Genomic DNA, 20,256 nt, shown 5'->3' with positions numbered 1-20,256 from the left:
GTGAAGATCGTTAAGCCGTATCCCGCTACCACCATGGGGCAGGGTCCGCTATGACAACCCGGTCCGATCTTTCACGTGATACCACGGCGGGGCCACCTCTAGGATGGACACGAATGAACTAACCCAAACTGACCATCCAGCAGGGAAGCGCCCGGGCACCCCCGAGACTCCGAGCTACACACGAACCAGTGCGTTGACTGATGACATCAAAACAACTGTCAAATGGTGATAAATTAGTGGTTCGGTTTCGTTTCGCCAACGGTGGCAGGGTTTCGGCTCGGCCCCGGCGATGCTACCCAGCACACACGCTCTTCCGGAGGCTGACCAGAGGATATTGTCGATTGATGAACTGATAGAACCGTCGAAACGTATTGATGAATTAGGTTTGTCTTACAGACGACGATGCGCACTCGGGAAGATGACAGACGGAGATTCCTCCCGTTGGACCGCGTACCGGTTTTCTCCTGACCATTGGTGAGTCCTATTTTTGACATACTAATTATAAAAAGCAGGTCCACATGCAGTATAGCTGTCCTTCGCAAAACGGTGCGATTCGTTGGCGGACGCTTCTAGTTTCATTTTCACCATCGCCGCCGGCACTGTCAGAGATAGTAGGTGTTACATTCGATCCATTAGGTGAAGTTGCGCACGCCCTGTGATTTGGTCACAGCGGGTGGAGGCGTTTACGGAGTCTCTAATTATCGAACATCAATAAAATGTTCATTATCATCTGCTTAGGAGTGTGAGGCGTAGGAAGGAATTAAATTCACCCAAAAAGGGGTCAGATGGTACAGGAGTTGCTGGGAAGGATGTTGGATGTGCCAGATACGCCTCGCGATCCTTTCACTTTCGTCTGGATCGTGTCATGCGGGTAGGATTAATTTGGAACTCATTACCAAAGGTAAGCTTAGGTGTTCATAAAAAGGGTTTTGAAAAAAAGGGCGAATACGATCAGAGGTTAAGTACCACATGGTCTATTTGCTCATTTTTCCACCGGCAGTACCTTCCGGTTTAAGAAGAATACATTTACCATCGTAAGAGTAAACTCTTTGGCGCACGCTACTAGCAATCTTGTTTGAGACGAGATCCTCTAAGGCTCTGACTATCGTCTCACAAAAAAGATGTGTAGCAAACGGTACGTGCTTGTTTAGAGTATGTCCTTGCATCGAACTGACCAGGTACGCGTGCCAGTGATCATAAATTTCGTTCTTGGCCCGATTTGTCAACGAGCGACCCACTGCTCGACTGCTTTCCCATTTCGAAGCCCCGATGGATGGTTAAATTTATTTTAATGGCTGCACCAGAGTGCTCCCTTTCGCTGGCTGAGCGTTGCCGTATGCTCTGGAAAGGGATGGGAGCATAGCAAAGGGGGGGAAACAAACAAACGCGAGTTTGCAAAAAAGACAGCGACACGACAGCGCAGGATGCCGAAGGCCGCGTGTGGCTTAACAAAACGTGTGTTGGAGTTGGCGTTAGTCCGGCAGTCTCCCTCCGGCCCTATGTCACAGACGATTGACCAACCGAACGGCGGGCGACGGGAGGACGAACAGCTTGTCGCTGTCATTAACGGTGGTCATTTGCTCATGTCGCACACGACTTCTTGTGGTCGAACGAAGCTCGCGGGTGGAGGGTGTTTCATTTTTTAACGTTTCGCACTCGCACTCGGAAGAAAACGATCCAACACTGTTGTGGCCGTTGGTGTCTCGCAAGGGTTCCCGGTGTTCCAGTGCACGGTTGCGCTCCACACACCGGGAGGGACTCCGTACCACGGACCACGATCCGAAGAAGGAACGCACGCGAAACGCTGGTAGTGGGATAATGTGCCATCACGGGTACTCATTACCGCAGTCGGGGCCCATTTGAGAGCGCAGTTTGACCGATGATGGTACAGTGTTCCGCTTACCGAAAAGGAACTATCCACACGCCGGAACCGTTACCACCAGCGCTTCTGCAGCAGCCCTACCCGTGGGGGTGATGTGATTCATAAATTTAAAGACCCATCCCCTCGCGTTCGCGTGTCTGAATGCCACCGAGTTTTCGATGGTGGTGATTTATGGTTGCGCACGAAATGTTGATTGTGACTGGGATACGTTCCGGCCGACGGGTGACGTCGGGTTTGCGAAATATTGTCCCCGGTTTGAGATGGCTTGTAAACACCATACAGCCAACTTATACACCCGGGAAGACTTTCTTAGCTGTGATGCCACGCAGTTGAGTCCTTCTGAGTCCGAACTCAATGAATAATGAATGAGGATAGCAGTCAAAATTAAGAAAAGATCCATGGTCTCCGATGGCTCTAGTTATCCAATATAGAACAAAAAGTGAGACCCTTCTTCGTTGATGTGAACCAGATTCTCGAAAACTTCGACGCTGCCGGAACTGGTCTGCCCTAGAATCTTGCTCAATCTTGACGGAACGGCAACACCCTCCATCGTTCTAGCGTAGCCGTTAAAAAACTAGGGAACGCTTAGTACGACCCAACCTAGCGGCATTAATTAACGTGGAGACCTGTGCACGTTTTTGTGACTCCATAAAACGTACCAAAGTACACAGTAGGAGACAGTTGAAATTGGAAAAAAAGGTTACTCAATCCAGAACATTCTGAACCCGCTTAGAAACCATCACTCGGTGGTTGCGAAGGTGACATGGTGATTTCGTAAAAAGAAGTAACACTTCTCAAGCCGCAGACAAGTGCTACGGGTTGTAGCGGGTGGCAGGCGCTCGCCAGGTCAATCCATTAATCATAATTAATTGTCATTCGAAGATCAAACGATCGCCAGAGGGATAGAGCGAATGCGCAGCGTGCGGAATGGGCTGAGGATGGAGTGGTGTGGATTAGGTGCGAGCATTAATAAGTGAGCTGAGTTGGTACGTTGAGACCATTCGAAATACCGTTGGCAGCACCATTCTGTCAGAGGTCGTTGGGCACTCGAGCGCCTGGAAGGGTCGTTTTATTCCAACTCATCAAAATGTACGGTGCAGCAATGTCCCGGTTTTAATAGCACACATGGCTAAATCATCACTCTGAATTTCATTCCTTTCCTTTTTTAATGGAGGAGAGTGAACATTGGTGATCAATAAATAAAGGATATATTACGCACGTGATGAGGAATATACTGCCATGAGCACCATGAGGGAAACTACTCAGAGAGTGTGGACTTAACGCTTTAATGAGTTGCAAGTAAATATAGAGTGGTAACAAGACACAGCTGGTGACTTTTCTGACCCACATTATTTGAATGCGAAATGTTGGTGATAAAATTTCTTGTTTTCTAAAACAAATGTCTAAAGCAGCAATGGATCTTCCGTTATCTCACTGCATGGGATTGGTTAATTGACTCATTGAAAATGTCATTCGACGGACGACATAATCGAAGCAAATTGATTTGTTTTCCGTATGCATCAGGATCAACCAATCGGGTGTATTGAATTTCCGCCTCGATCTGGGGGTTTAGTGCCAACCGGTGGCCAACATTAGCAGGGATGATTTAAATGCTCGATGATTTATTCGACCTCATATCTCTCGCTTCAGTAATACCCCATTGGGCTTGAGGTAGCGGTCACTTGGAACGGTGCGCTGGATTACGTGAGGAACTTCTCAAGACTTCGATCAGTTTCGCTTTCAGTCCACTAAGCCATTCGACCCGATTTTACAACTTTACCAAACTCCCCGACCGGTCGATTTGGAGCGTGTTATCTTGCACCTTGGCCTACGTTGACCGTGGTGCGGCTGCGACACGCTATACACGTTGGAAAATGTTCCAACGACCTCGGTCCTGATCATCCATTAGTCGTGCCATTCTTATCTTAGACGCGGACGTGGCGCACGCAAGACGTGAAGTTAAGAAGTTCGGCCAATCGGAGAACCTAGTGGTTGTTTTTTTTGTTGTTTTTTGAAGCTTTAGTTGACAGAATTAACCAACAGCGAAAGACAGATAGAGAGAAGCCGAGGAACGGGGGGGATGAACGCAAGCAACGTGCAGGCCCCGAGGGGAGATGCATTAAAATACCAACATTTGGCCGTTTAACTTTGCGTCGCCCCAAAACGATCGTGGTTCGCTGCTTAAGAATTTCGATGTGTGTATCAACCGCGTACCTTCCCTCGCTCGCGCAACGGGTTCCTCCGGCCGCGCCGAGATTGGAAAGGTGGTAGTGTTTTAATTATTCAAATGTGTTTGCACATGCGCGAGCAGACGTCCTTTCTCCGGCGATTGCTCGTGCTGCAGCCGCTTAAGATAAGACGAAGTTCCAGTGCCCGGGGACTGCGGTTTTGATTTGACGCAGTCTCGCCAGGCGCCGAGCGAAAGGTGCAGTTCAACGCCGCCCGGACGACGGAAGGCATGACGCTGTTGGGGCCAGGTGGCAGGTTGCAATCTGTTAGAAAAATTAGTTCTCACTTGGCGCCCGGCGAAAGCATCGTCGATCCAATCGCCCGTTGAACAGTGCCATTAGTGTCAAGTGTCACTTCGTAAAGTGATTCGATTTAACCCATTGCCCCGATGCTCCAGGGCGTTCAAATAAGAAACTACTAGCTTGAAAAAGCTGAAACATTATATTTATAACAGTTCGAGGAAATTAAATCACAAATAAACAAAACCTCGCTGGTAAACGTAACCGCACGTCCAAGGCCATTACGGACTCAGAGCACGACCGAGGCTGCATTCATTTTCAAACATTGAATTCTGCTCATTTGCAATCAATTAGTGCCATCACTGTCACGATACGCACACCGCTAGGCTCCGTGTTGGTGTCTTTCGGGGTGATGAAATTAAAGTCGCCTCAAACGAGGTTGCCGAGGGCACGGCAGTTAAATGCAGCCATGAGTGCACTCGCAGCAAGTGGTAGAGAAGCTTACAGACTTTACGATGGGAATGTGAGAAGCTGTACCGCCAAGTCGCAAAACAAATTGCTTGCATTGAGTTGAGGTTGAACAAACTGGCAGTTTCTAAACCTATCGTCAAATCAACGACGTTGATCAGTTTAAGTTTTTGTGTTATTTTTGTTAGTTTAAAGTGGATTGAGTATGATTTACATTATTTGAACAGAATATCGATGGTTTTGAACAAGGTTCATTAATGGAATGATGCATAATCAACTATTTAGACATTTTAGACACTTTTTTTCTCACACAAACCATAAGAAATTTGAACCAAAATAAATTATCCTAGTATCCTGTAAAACACACAAGTTAATTTGATGTTTTACGTTAAGGTTTCACTGGTCTTCCCTCGACGTTAGGCACCGTTTTCTATCATCATTTATAACATTCCTTGGCATCCATGTCCAGTGTTCCACGATGTCCTTGCCAACATTAACCTTCGCACAGAAAAGCCGAGGGCTTGTACCGGCTTAGGAACAACTTTATCGTCGTGTTCCTATAGCTCGCCCACGAACCACTTGCACGGTACAGAGCATTCCCTAGGACAACCGAGCGCTATGTTGAGACCTGTTATTGTCCACCTTTGCTCCCGCTTTGCTAGCTACTGTCTCAACGGACTCTTGTTTGTTTTTTTGTTTGCATTTTCTTAGGCTTTTTATGCTCTCGCCACAAATTTATCACCATATCGCTTGCCCCTGCGGGGGCGTGATTAGAATGAATTTGTGAATGAATCCAGCGAATGCGTAGGCTCGCGAAGGCTGCCGCGGTTAATTTAGGCTAACCATAATCCACGACAAATATGGTAACGATATTTTTAAGGCAGGTGAATGCGAAGCCTGGCATGCTACGCGCCTGCTAATGGGCACAATGGAAAACAGGTTTTTAAAAACTAAGAACGGAAGCGGAGAACAGTGGCGGGGAAAAGGAATCTTTGGATGCAGTGGGGGTAGTCTAAATGAAGAGGTTCTCGAGCGAATCTATTACCAAATGGGGTTTCATGCTTTTCTTTTGAACTTTCATTACCAGGTAAATCAATTTAACTTTATTAAACTTTGTTTTTAATCTGTGGAAAAAGCTTATTGATTAAACAAATACTGTTGAATAAACACTTTCGAAGAGCATCATCTTTATTATTATTCTTGCAAACATATTCAACATGGACATTAAAGCGAACCGATCCCCTAGATGGACCGCTTTGAAATACATACACGTGGGCGAATTGATTCCTTTTATTTGCCTGTAACGGCAAAAGGAGAAAAACGGGTCGGGGAAAACCCTTCTCCGTTCATCATCGACCACGCACTCCCGTGGGAAAACGGTAAACGACTCAAATGTGATGATAAATTTCAATTCAACCCACCACCCTCGGCTCCATGGGCATCCAGCTTCCTGTTCGCATCCGTTAGGGTTTTCCGCTCGTCCTTTCCGGAACGGACGGAAAAACATGTCAACTGGCGCACCGGGGAGCGCAGGCGTTGGCTAGGGAAAACCATTTTCCATCGTATCCATTTCGCCTTAGCATCACATTAGAGGAGCTAGCGAGAGTACACCGCAAGACCTTTGGCGGATGGACATTCCCAGCTTCAACCGGTTTAAAGCGTGTTTTAGTTATCGCTTTTCCACCACCTTTAAGCTTTGAATTTCCACAAATCACTTCCATTGTGGGTTTTGTACGATGAAAACGTGATGAAGTTGGTGGTGTTAATGTTCATGTTGCAGAGAGCCAATCCAGGGATGACATTTTGTGGTTTCCAACGGGGGGGGACGTAGCTCAATTTTCCCTCCTGCTGTGCCTCCCCCCTCTCCCTCCCTACTTTCTGACCCTATTGGCCAATTTTCGGCCAGCAACCGATATGGCATCAGGATTGTTTCTCGTTAATTCAATCAAGTTGCTCGTACATCCTCCTGGTACTGCTTTTGCCTTACACCGCACGGCGCGCGACTTTGGGTTTCAATCAAACCCACGCACAGGCTTCACAGCATCACCAACACCACCAACTGGTGGCATTAGACCCGTACACTAGGCCAGTTCAGCGAAAGCACCCATTTGCGGCTACCCTTCTCGGAAAGCCCGCGAAGGTTGGGGTGGGTTTCATTCATAAACAGAAACGGTACCCCGTCCCTCTCTTTCCCGTTCATTACTTACCTCCGTCACATTCACCCTCTCGCTTGGCTTGGTTGTCTAGTCTCTTTTCGCGTTTTACAAACCAACATTTTCATCTCGCTCGGCCCACCGAGCCCAGTCTCTTCAGCATCGCTGTTCCGTTTTCGTGTAGGTGGTGGATCGTGTGGGCCCAAGCACGGTAGGGTTGTAAACGAGGGTTGGGTGGGTCGGTCCCGGGGGGGAAGCTGTGAGGCAGCTTGTCGTGAATTTGTGAATGAATCGTCGTAGACTCTCTATGCTGCCTTCGCCATCGTCGTCGTCGTCCTCGTCAATGGTTGTAGTAAACAGGTCGCACTGGCAAAAGCTCTCCACACGACGACCAAATAGACACGTGTACACCTACGCGCCGTGGTTAGAGCTTCGTGGCCACACCAGCATAAAGACACACGTACACGCACACGCCGGCACACCGTGGCACGGGGCAGGCGCACATGGACGCCCCATCGAACGCTGGCGGTGCTCACAAAGCGGTTCGGGGTTGGGAAATGCCTGCTACCGTTCGTCCCAGCGCCCAGCGGTTGTTGTTGTGGCAGTCCGCGAGCTGAGCCACTCAGTTCCGCCCCGCGAGCTTGACGGCGAGAGGATTTCCGCGTGAAGGCAAACTGGATGCAAAGGGGGGGTCTGAACGAGGGGGGGTCTCTAGTAAGCGGGGGAGTCACTTCCGAAGCCTATACCTTCTGGCGACAACGGAGGGTAACGACTAGGTATCCAGAGGCAAAGGTGCCACTAAGCGATGCGTAGGTGCAATAGTAGATGGCGCTTTGCTCTTTTGGTTCTTTTTCGTGCAGATGGTTCCCAATGTGTTCGAAAGCTTCTGCTACTGCCTGACTTTTAATCCAATGTTTTGTCTAAGTGCCAAATTTGCATATCGCTTCGGGTGCTTTATAACCCCAAAAACTATGGAGGAGTGCTAATTAACACATAACCACCGGACCAAAATCAAAGCCTCAAACTGTCTCGTTTTCCATCAGCTCACTTAAGAATTTCTCGTATATTCTGGAAAATTGATGGTAATGAGATACGCTTCTTGAAAAACGCAAACTTTCTAAACAATGCATAAGGATCAATATCCAATCAGTTTGAAGCGCTATCTCACCTATGAGAGAGTATATAGACATAAAAGCATAATCTTGATAGCTGCGAAGAAACTATCCATGACAGTCTCACCCACTTCATTACTTCTTCTATTTCTCTATTTGGGAAATATTTGCGCTAGAAACGAAAGGCTCCCATTCCCACGGGCGTTTGTAACACTCAATGGGACTGGCCATTGGAATTCCAAGATTCCTATCTCAAAAGCGAACCGGACCGAATGAACGATGAAATAAAAATCGTCATTTTAAATCTGCCCGATCTCGCGCCCGGATTTTCCATCAATCGTACGGTGGATTTTGGAGCTGCTCTTTCGCTGTTTCGATAGACACGACCGATGTTTGATGACGACATCCATTTCCGGTGCAACGGGCAAAATCAGGTTATGAGGAAATCACCATCACCACCACCATCACCATCATCATCAACCTAGGCATCGGCATCGTCATATGAAATGGGTATCCGATGAGCGTGATCGATACTTTGCGGAGGTGTTTCGGTTTTCAGTTCCCTTCGGGGGCCTCGGGTGGATTTGACAAACGACCAGGCCCATCTAGGGCGAGCAAAAGATGGCGGCTTAGTTAAAGCAGCTTTAAGGTTAAAATTTATCGCAGGCAATGCAAAACATATTGGTATACTTACGGAGGAACACAAACCGATGAATAGGATCGTGGATAAATGAATAGAAAAATTCCAAATTTAATTTTAACGAATGCGTTTGGCTTATAATCACTTGAATTTGATTAGTAGCAATTTTGCAGTATAGGTTATTCAAAACTCTTAAAAGAGTCTTACGGAAGATGATTCCGTTCATACTTTCGTGTCCCAGGTAACTGTTTACGCCCGGAGAGAATGTTGATGAGATGATAATCTAACGATCTCTCAAGATGGATGACTAATGACCAATGGTGGAAAATGATATTCTAATCCCCGGATTATTCTCCCTCAACTCGTAGACAAATTTGTGATGAACGAAGTTTCCCCGGGCAACCGTTGTGCGGCTCATCGAATACGATTACATCTCTTTCTAAATATGCTCGAGCTGACAGAGGCATACAAATCGGTGGAAGTTCCGTTGCACAAACACCGAACGATGGCATCGGAAACTTGAAACTTGAATCTGTCGTCCGGAGAAAATTTGAATATTTCAAAGGGTGAACGGAACGGCCCGGGTGAAACGGAAGGGTGCGGGTTCGATGCAATCATCCATATAGTGCAGCGACTGCCATTTGTCGCTGGCTAGCTTCAGCTGCGGCGTGACTTCCGTCCGCAGCCCCTCCACTTGCTCCTCCCTCGATTGCCAATTTAATGCAAGATGAATGAATATTTTTCATGAATGAAAGCAAACCCCATAGCGTGCAGGCTCTAACGGCTCTAAGCGTGCCCCGTACCGTACGTAGGTAGTCTAACGATGCACCCACCGGGCATGGGTTGGGAGAGCGGTGGGAGGGGTGGAGGTTTATAAATTATACAACAACAGTTACACAGCCGTGGCGCGCGTAAGGTGCTAACGGAACGGGGTCCTTGAAGGGGGATTACGAGGGCGCAACGACACCCTGTTCCCGCTTCCGCTCTTTGACGCCCAAAAGCTCGAGAGGGCTCCGCAGCTCGGTTCAGGAAGACCTTCGGTTACCGCAGGACGTGGGTGACGCCACGGTCAAAGGGTCTACCGAGTGGAAGTTTGCACCGGACGCAGGTTTCTTGTGCGATCGAGCCGCTCAAGCTGTCACTCCGGTGCCCTCAATTTTCACGCTCGCGATCGAAATGGCGCGACAACTGGCCACCATCCATCAAGCAGACCTAGTAGTGGTGCCAGGTGATACTCTACTGCGTCTTTTTTAGAGCTTTTTTTATCTCCCCTAACTACTAATGGTTTCACATTCGAAGGCAAATCGGTTTGTTGGCGAAGGTAAAGCACACCGTCTCCGTGGTGGACTCTGCATATCGGGGCAAGCACCGGACAAGAATACGAGATGTGGCAGAAATGAGGCTTTGCCGAGCCTTCCTCGGAACCCCCCTCCCCTCCCTCGCAACATCGCCATCTTGGTCGTTCATTCATAAAAACGGCACGCTGCAAGGTCTTCCAGTGTTGGCAACGGTTTCGATCTGGGGTCGATGGAAATGAGGCGCCTGCTCGTACGCGTTCGGGCTTCGATTTCATTCACCGTAAGGCTCCGCGTCGTCGGTGCACTATCATTGATGGTGACAGATAGGCGGTTGTGATGGGGGGGCCCTTTCGCTGCGGGTCGAACGGTTGGGTTACGCAAGCTCACGCACCGTAGTTTAGCGTTTTTGGGAGCCCACGACGTGAAGGGAGGACCGGGCGATGGGGAGAGTAGTTTTCATTCATGAAACCGTGGCCCGTCTGCTGGTTTCGATGGACGGGCCCTTCCATGCGTTGGCGGGTGCACTAGGGTTACGGTTGCTTAAAACGACGCCCACGTTTCTGCAACGACCGATCATACACACAACACACCGACGAACACACGTACACCAACTTCCCGATAAAGGCCTCTCTTAGAGAGACCCACCTGATGCTTTGACAGGTCGAAGATGTTCGGTGAATGCCTGTGAAATTGTTATTCAATCCTTTTTAACTAATATTTGGGTAGGGTAAGTGCACCCATAGTGGAGCTAGTACCAATAGTGGTTGTAGTGGAATAAAATCCTAGCTCTACGCCGATATATATACAATGGAGTTATTTGTTCTTCTATGAAATGTTCTTTGATCTTCTGCGGAGTGTTAAAAAGATGAACCATCTCATTCCGTAATATAGAAGCTCCAAAATTCATATTTTCAAAACAGGTTGTCCCAACATGCTGCATTCCTTAAGAATCTATAACAAATATCATGATTTCCTTAAGGCTATAAATCACTGCAAAATCATTAAAACTATATGATTTCGCTACTTACATACTCCAATATAATTGATTTACACGAAATTAGTGCATTTTAGCTTAATTTTATTATATTTTTATAGTTTTTACTATAGTGCCACTATAGGCACAAAAACCCAAGTTGTTCCTATAGTAGCCATAGATTTTTTCACAAGTATACTTTAGTTTTATTACGGTTTTGGCCAATATAATCAGGTAAATTTAGTGATTTTATTCTGTTTCTACAAAATAAACAAAGCGGAACTGGAGTGAAGGCTCAGCAGAAGAAGCAGAGGAAAGAAAAAATAAAGCGGGCGAAGGATACGCTATAAAGCATATACTTTAGTTTTAGCTGTAATATTCAAAGCATTTTTTATGAACTAAAATTGGATATATTTCGGTAAAACAATACAGTCTTTTCAATGACAACGCATTGGTCAAGGAGTATTTTACCGTTCTGTTTGAAATATGCTTAAAAAAAAGTAATAGTCAAAATATATTCAAGTTTTTCGTACTACCACCACTATAGGAACACGATACCACAACTATAGGAACCATACCACCAAAATAGGAGCAACCGGCTAGGAAGCAAAATACGCTTTTTTCGTGTATTTTGTATGGTTTCCGGTGAAAATAGATGTTTTTCAGAAGAAAAGTCATGTTTCGATAATAATCGATTCAAATATGTAGAATAATGTGTTCTTAACACTCATAAATTACACCTAATTGGTATTTACATTACTAAGTGCACCACTATTGGTACAGTTACCCTATTTTATTGCCTTTTAGCAATTTGACACGTTTCCTCTAAAGACTTCCAATTTGGAACTGTAGTGCTTGCTTACGTGTTCACTTAAACTAATCGTATAAATATCGGTATTATCGATTTCATCCAGGATTACCAGCAGATTCTAGAGCAGGTTTTAGTTAACCACAATTTGGATTCATGATAGCAACAACTTAATCCCCGTTAGGTTTTTGCTGATTTGAATTATTTTTCGGATTATTTTATTTATTCACCTTAACCATTCTTGAACTGGTAACTTCTTCTTCTTCTTCTTGGCGTAACGCCCTTGTTGGTCATACCTGTCGTAAAGGGCTTACGATTTTTTTACCCTATGTGTATGTGGATAGTCAGTCCTCTCGTACAGGGGGAAGGTCCGGTCTCGGTTGGGATTCGAACCCACGCCGTCGAGGTGGTGAGCCTCGGCGCTCATGAGCCGATTTTCTAACCGGCGCTACCGCTCGGCTGTCGCGAACCCCCTATCTTTAGAACTGGTAAATTGTATCTCATACTGTGGACAGATACTTCCGAAACTGGCGCAAAATACTCCATACTTAACAACAGGAAACAAGCAAGGCAATCAACTAGGAAACGGTTTTATTGCCAATCCTTTAAAAAGGTAAAATTTTGTTAATTCGCATTGTTTAACTAAAGCATTTCCTTTGTACGGTTGGTTGTAATAATTTACTTTTAAATAATTTAAAGTAAAAGCTGTGTCAAGTAGCTAAACATATTTCACAACAGATTTATCTTGACGCAAGAAAAACGACCCATAATTATACCCGATGCGATGCGTAATTATGCCCCATTTCGGCGCCAATGGTGGCCGATCTCGGCCCGGCAAATGAAATAATCGCATGAAATTCAACCTCAAATGAGGCGATTCGCTTGCCTTCACCCGGTTTTTCGAATGTATCTTTGGAGCCAAACTTGAGCGAAACTCCAAACAGCAACAAAACAGCATGGCGGTCGTATCTTGTTTGGTTGTTGTTTTTGGCTGCGCCATGTTGCTTCCCATGAAACCCTGGCCGCGGTCTTCCGCGGACCCGTTTTTTTCCCCCTCCCGGTATGGACGATAATTAAGGAAAGCGGTTCAACCGCGCCGAAAATGGTCCGGATGATCCGGCCGTCCGCCGTTTTTGGCCGGAACCACTTTCGGGCGGTGACAAAAGTTGCGCGGGCGGATGTTGCGTGCTTTTTCGTCGATTTTGTGTGCGCTGGACAACCGGTGTCGGTGGCGTCGTGCGGACGCGCGTGCCTTCGGCCCGGAGCGGAGCCGATCGGCGGCCATTTGCTTTTGCGGCACGAAACCGACCCAAGAAGATGGCGGACGGGCGAGCCCCAACCGAGGGACCTTCCATTAGGGGATGAAAAGAAAAAGTGCGCCATTTTCACCCGATCGGAAACAGTGGGACTCCACTGTTGCGCCAGGTCTTGAGCTACCGCGTTTGCGTGGCGCTTGCCGTAACGAGCTGCATCGTCCCCTAGGCAAAGGCAGCGCCAGCAAACCCGCCTGGTGACCCTTCCTACGCACGGCGGATGGTTTCCGTTGTTCTCCGCGATGGCCTCGGCCGGGCCTCGCTCGGATGGAGCAATGTCGTAGCTCGATTTTAGAGTTTGTTTCGAGATTTGTGCAAGACAGTAGATGCCGGGCCGATGTTTTGTTGAATGACAAGTCCCACGCGTTTCCGGTCGGAACGGAATCAATCGGATTCGTGGAGAAAAATATGGCTGTAGACAAAAGGTTGTCGGATCTAGAGGCGCCAGGTTTTTTTTTACGTAACTTCTGGGAGCCAGTCTCCCATATGGAGGTTTTATAATCGGCTATTAAATTCCTTTCCTTTGAAGGTTTTCAGTACAATCATCAGTATTTTAAATCAAAACACATTTTCAGTCATCGTTCAGTGATGTAATGGAATGAAAATTGTTGTTAACCCCCAATTATTTTCAACTCTAATTAAATGAGATAATTTTTGTTGTCTGCTGTCATGTGTATTGTTTTAAACCAATTTGATTTGCATTTTTAAAATACGTTCTTTTCGGGCAACAACATACCTCAATTGTGTTAAACAATTTTATTACACTAAATGGCCCTATTAAGTATCCGTACGCTTCATTCGACCAGGAAGGTAGAGTTTAATCGTCATTTTGCACCCAATGCGTACGACTAGGTACAGCCGAATGGGCCCACAAAGAAACGACAAAGGTGACACGGTGTTTCGATCACGTTCCGGGATCGATACGTGCACTTCACTCGTTGGCATTCGATGCAGGTCCAACAGTCGCAAGAAGCGCCGAGTGCCGGGCCCAAGAAGCGATGCAATTTTAATGAGATTAGTAATATGAATAAAGTTAATCCAATATGTGCATATCGAATTGCATTGGCCCGGCCAACAACCGCCAACCGCACTGTAATTTCGTGCGATTTACTGTTGTGTTTGTTTGTTGATCGTTGACCGGAGAAAAAGAAAAAAGGTGCGACTCGTAATGCTCGGCTAAAGGAAAAAGGAAGGTCCTAGGAACGTCCGAGATGCGACTCGTACCAGACCGGGTATGCCACCGTCGGAGAAGAAAAGTGTAAAACGTTCCCACTCGAGCCCGGAAAGCGATCCTTCGGTGCAGAAAGTAGAAAACATGTGTACTTACACTGCCGCGAACAGTTGGCCTGGGACGTGGTACGGACGGTCGAACGGAAATTAATATCCCCCATTGAAGCGACATGCCACCCTGCCTCGCCCGCCCCTCACACTCCCCCTCCCCCGTCTTGTATGGGACATGCATTTAGCAGGCACGCTATTTATATTGAAATTAATTGAATCAAAATTAAAATGTTTTCCGATAGTGGCCGACCCCGGGGCGCACGACCCGTCGTGGACTACATCGAAAGTCAATATAATGTGGGATTTGTAGCGCATTTAGATAAATCGTGCCCGTTTCCATGTGCGGCTGTGGCTGTGTACACGCGTGCCAGTGTCTTTAGCCGTTCCCGCTCGGTTGGTTACGATGCAGTAATGCAGCGCTGCATTGCAAGACACTACGAGCCGGTGGCGGAAGGTGTGATTTAATTGCACCTCGATTCGCGGATGCGTACTGGTGCTGGTTGCATGCCGTGCAGTGTGGGTTTTAATTGATTTTTGAAATATCGACTCCTTTCCCATGAGTGTTTCATTAGGAGAATTAAGTTATCGATCATGCGCTTGCTTCAATCCGAGAAGCTTTGTACTCTCGTAAATTTACTTGTTCTTTACCCAATTGAGATGAGTACTTTATGGTTGAACATTTAAACCACTTTATTACATGACATTGTCAAGTAGAAAATAAATTCAATTAGTATTACTTGAAAAATAACTCTTACAATAAATCGGATAGGTGGTCTATATGCTTTTAAATACCTTCCAAAACTCTCATATTTTCCAGAATCTCCTCGATGAAGCAAAGCTCATACAAAAGCTAGTGATTTTCCTATGGTTTGAGCTATATTCACAACTCACAACGTTGTATGCATAGATAAAACGAGCCTTCATCCGGTGTGGCGCACATGATGTCACCCACTTGCAGCTCGACAGAAGTCGTAAAATAGTCTTCCGATTTTTGCCATAACTCCATTCAAATGAGCCACTTCACGGTGAAGGTCTATGATTTCGACGGATCCTATGGCCGTGTCCCCGTTCAACCTTTCCGCAACCGGGACACTCGACTACGGCGAACCGTCGTCCTCTTCATTAGCTTCAAGTGCTACGGAATACTGGAGTCTATGGCGCACGGATAAGTACGCACGCTGCTCATAATTACCTTCATCGTGCAGTTCGTTGCTTGTGGAGTTGTAAAACGTAGGAATTATTCGCTTACAGACGCTAATAATTAATCTATAAAAAATAATTCCCTTAATTTATTTGGCTGTTTTCCTCTCTTTTTCTTGTCTACTTTTCAATCATTCGCTCATAAACATAATGCATCATTAGCATAATCCCGTGGACTTTATCTTCTTTCTAATGCGATTAAATATGCGTTGTCTTCTTGTTTATGGCCGTCGGGTTGTGCTGCTCAAAAGCCGACGGCTGGGGAATCGATTCTAAATTGAACCTGCTCGTTGTATTTAACATGAAAATTGTTTTTACAAGCTACAAATTGTGCGCAATTAAACCCATGAAAGAACGTTTAACATATTCTGGTATTTTATCGATTGTAATATGATACTATTTTGCGTGCATCCAATAAGGCCTGGGAGTGGAAAAGGATTAAACCTTTTAGACCCATGGAACAATGTTAATTTCATAATCCATCCAATTAAAAACCTAAGACCTACCTCCATATTTCAAATGCAACGCAAAAGTCTCTCAAGTGACTGACTGTTAGTTTACTTTGTGTTTATCTAACGTTAACAGCACCGGTTATGACAGTTGAAAGAAGATCATCTTTATGACCGCTCGTAAAACTGTTCGACGCGTAAATCTTTGACACTTTAGGAGTGTATTTTAGAGTTCGCTTCACCTATATCCGGTCCTTCTAGGAGCAAGCCAACACAGTATAATCGAAAACCAGAATGGTTGAGGAATGGTTGCCGAACTACGAGCGGACAAAAAACGCGTACGATCGCGATGTTTTTAAAATGGACCGCCGTGAATTGTAGGCAATAAATGTAGAGCTGATAAACCTGCTCGCTGCAAAGTATGCAAGAGTTGGTAGGAGGCAAAACAAAACTGGTCCGACGGTTCACCCAAAAGTTGACCTTATTTGGAGAGATGAATAATATGATCCACTTAGGGACGAACGTGTCGAATCTGTGACATGTACGGTTTTGTAAGAATCCTTGTAATGATGAAACATAGGACATGTTTATGAGGGTTTATCCTACGCACCATATGGCAAGAGTGACTAGGTTTTAATCGGTTAAAATTGGTTTGAAACTTATGGTTGTTTTTGATGGGACCCCTGTTATAGTAACATTTAAAAAATATGAAAAATGCATTTCTGATTTGCAATAAAACATCTTCCAAACAAAGCAGAAAGTAAGGATCATATAAAGATTTAAAAAAGCATAGCTAGCAACAGGAAACAGCTCCAAAGGTGTCACTTTCTATTAGATCCAGTTAGTTACAGGAACATCTGTTAGTTTATGTCATTATTTCAGATAGAAATCATTTCCTTCCATTACTTATTTTCGGATCAACCGGATTGGTTTCCTCAAAAGTAATCGAAAGGGTTATCGTCTGCATCGTATGATTGCTATAATTCAGTCAAAATGCTTCATTTCTTTGTTTATTCTTCGGCCGATGAAAATAAGCTTGAGCTCGCGTTTACCGAGCCTTGGACGAACCCAACATCACCAAATAGGCGAGCATGTGTACGCGGGGAAATGGCAACATCGTTCGGTTGTGGTAGCATCGAGGGAGGGGGTGTGAGAGATAGAGAAAATTTATTCCCATTTTAATTTATAGCCGTTGACATTTGCCTTCGAATTTGTTCGAAGTCAAATCGGAATAGATAATCCCCCCGATATGCGACTATGCGGGAGGGAAACCATTTCCATCGGTTGAGCCAGTTTCTTTGCCACCAATCCATACCCCAACCACCGAAGATGATCATGTTGATGATGATGATGATGATGACGATAATCATGATGTCGCAAACGGGCGATTGATCGAGCACTGGCCAAGCATGTGAATGAATAATCTCTTGGGGAAAGCGAGATGCGATTTCATCAGGATCATATTTAATAGCATTTGTTTGGGATGATTAAACTTAATACGCTTTCGAGTTGGGCAAATAGTGAAAAGAGGAGATTATGAAAACAAAACAAAATTAAATAATTTGGAAACATTAAAGACCTCACCAAGATGAGCTTTGAATCGGTGAGATCTTTTCCCACACCACCGACTCCCCAACATTCCCTTCGGACATACGCATGAAAATTCTCACCATAAGCCCACTCGGGCGCGCCTCATCCGAGGCGCATTATGTGCATAAATCAATGCTTCTAGGATTTCATCAATTTGCTTCGTTTGATTGTTTCACGGGTCGGGCCGGTGGTCGGCCGTTGATGATGTGCCTAAGTGCGGGCAGGATGGAAATGATAAAACAAAACCCACTAAACAAACGTAACATATTATTCATGCTAGACTGTGTTCCCGAATGTAGAAAATGAATTTTAATAAGACAAGATCATTATCACTCACTCCGCGGGCCTATAAAGTCAGCCTATCGGTATATTATTTCATTCATCCAAGGCAAGCATAATATTTAGCCTTCTGGAGCTCTATGGGAACCTGACTGATGGAATCACTAGGTTGTAGTTTTATTACGGTGAGCCGAACGCGAGAACATTATGGCCGTTGAAACAGACGAAAATGTAATCGACCTCAGTATATCCTTGCCACAAAAAAATGAAACCAAATTGACTAAACAATCAAATCATTTAGAGAATTGATTTGATTACATAAAACGATTACATAAACGAAAGGAGTAGAGAAAATAGGGAAAGTGGTTGTAAATAAGCATTTAAAATTTTTTAAACAAAATCTAATCTTAAAAATATTCATAAAAAAACTTCTTAGACGTTCTTCTTCGTAGAAGAAGAAGAAGAAATCTTAGACGTCCGAAAGGAAAAAGTAAAGTAAAAATTAAACAGGAAATTAACAAACCCGTTTGCTTATATCACTTAGGACAATATTACACGTATGATTCATTATTTAACATAATAAATGTTGAGAAACTCTGTCGAGAATTTATAAATATAACCATACACAAATCAACTTCCTAACCAACAGAAGGAAAACATTAAGAGCCCCGCACCCATCTTAAGTATACTTGTATACTTAACCGACTGTTTTAGAGAATAAAAACAATAAATAAAAACGGAAAATAAAACATCTCCCGTAGCCAGATGTTTAGGCATCCGCGCCATGGGCCGAGTGTTGAGATGGTCGTGTCCGCGACAGAATGCAATTTTATGACAATCCCTCCCACGGTTCAGCAAACCTCTTCCAAAGCTGTCGCAGCATGAGACGACGTTTGGCGAGCGCGCGCGCGCCGCACACGCCCCAGAATAAGAAAACTATACTCAACGCCTCCGGAAGGCATCACGTTGCCGGGCGGATATAAACAACAAATGTCTGGACCGTGCTGCTTTCGAACCAGGTCCAGGGTTAGTGCCGTGCATCTGACGAAAACAAGAGACTCCCGTTTCGCAGCGCAACGCGTCCCAGGACGAATGGTTCGAAAGTTTGTCGGGAGTAGCAAAATAACAACCGATCACGGTGAAGCCCACGGCGACGCTTGCTACTTGTTCTGAAAAGCGAGTGCTACCGTTTGGGCGCGAAATTAGAACCGCTCGCGAGCCCGACGGCTGATCCACGCCAACGCATTTCCCGGAAACGTGGCTGCGTTGCGCGCCTGAAACGACGGACCGACGGACGGTATTGTTTTATTTAGCAACGAAAAACCTTACAGCACACTGGAGCTCATTATGGCTTGACGACGACGATGGGGCGCTATCACTTTGCGCCATTGACCGTCTTCTGTTTTGTTTTATTTCACTCCACGGCCGTAACTGCAATCAAAATAACATTGAAGGCGGGAACATCCACGCCAGGAGTGGGCCAGGAGCTTCCTAACGAGCAGAAACATAACGCGGTACAGCAGCGGTCTGGCTGGTACAGTCTTGCCCGCTGGAACCCGATCGGAAACGACACCGGAAGTGACACCGCACGGGGTGCAGAAGATACCATTCGAACATTAAGCAAAACATGCTCGAAGAAAGGTACAGTAAGAAAAAAGCTCACCTGAACAAAAACAAACCTCCGACGGCTGGAGCGATGCATTCAGCCGGAAAGAGGTTCCATTTTCCCGCGTCATATTTGCGCCACACGCGGCCACGGCGGTCTCGGCAACGATGATGAGAGCGTACGGCGCGACATAAGATTTATCCATTCATAAATCTCCCCTTTCCGGAGTCTCGTTGCAAAGACACGTCGGGCGGGAAAGGCGCGAAATGCCTGAGCTAATCTACCCTTGTGGTCGTTACTGGAGCTGGGATTGTTTTGGTATTCGGTTACCGAAAAGCGGGAGAAGCAAGGTACACATAAGTAACATAAGAACACTTTGGGCGCGAACGTTAACCAACGCACCAAGCGAGTTCTCTTAGGCTGGGCGGGAATCGGTGTTGCATTATGCGCAGGTTACTACGGGACGTTGTTACGATATGTTTACATACAGGACTGAATCGTTGGGGACGGACTCGTCCGGCAAAATATCAGGTTCGGACGTCGTTTAATTAGCATATCATATTAAAATGCATCATCTCCAAGCAGGTGCGCCACCTATACCTCCAAGGAGAAAGAACCACAACAGCGCCAAATGTTTACGAGCTTTCTACTTCATGCGGTAAAGCTTGCTTTTTCTCACAAACTCCCACATACCATGTTTCAGTTTGCGTTGAAATCATACGATATTTAGTGAGCC

The 20,256-nt window shown here is 45.7% G+C and overlaps 1 protein-coding gene across 1 annotated transcript in view; it reads right to left on the bottom strand.

Moving 5' to 3' along the window:
- Window positions 1–20,256, bottom strand: part of LOC131286406 (protein grainyhead) — a 68,804-nt gene that overhangs the window by 38,892 nt on the left and 9,656 nt on the right. The gene's annotated exons all lie outside the window — the stretch shown is intronic.

The sequence above is a fragment of the Anopheles ziemanni genome, chromosome 3, assembly GCF_943734765.1.
Source record: "Anopheles ziemanni chromosome 3, idAnoZiCoDA_A2_x.2, whole genome shotgun sequence".
NCBI classification, from domain to species: Eukaryota; Metazoa; Arthropoda; class Insecta; order Diptera; family Culicidae; genus Anopheles; species Anopheles ziemanni.
Note: the sequence above shows the minus strand (reverse complement) of the source record. Positions and strands in the feature narration are given on the sequence as shown.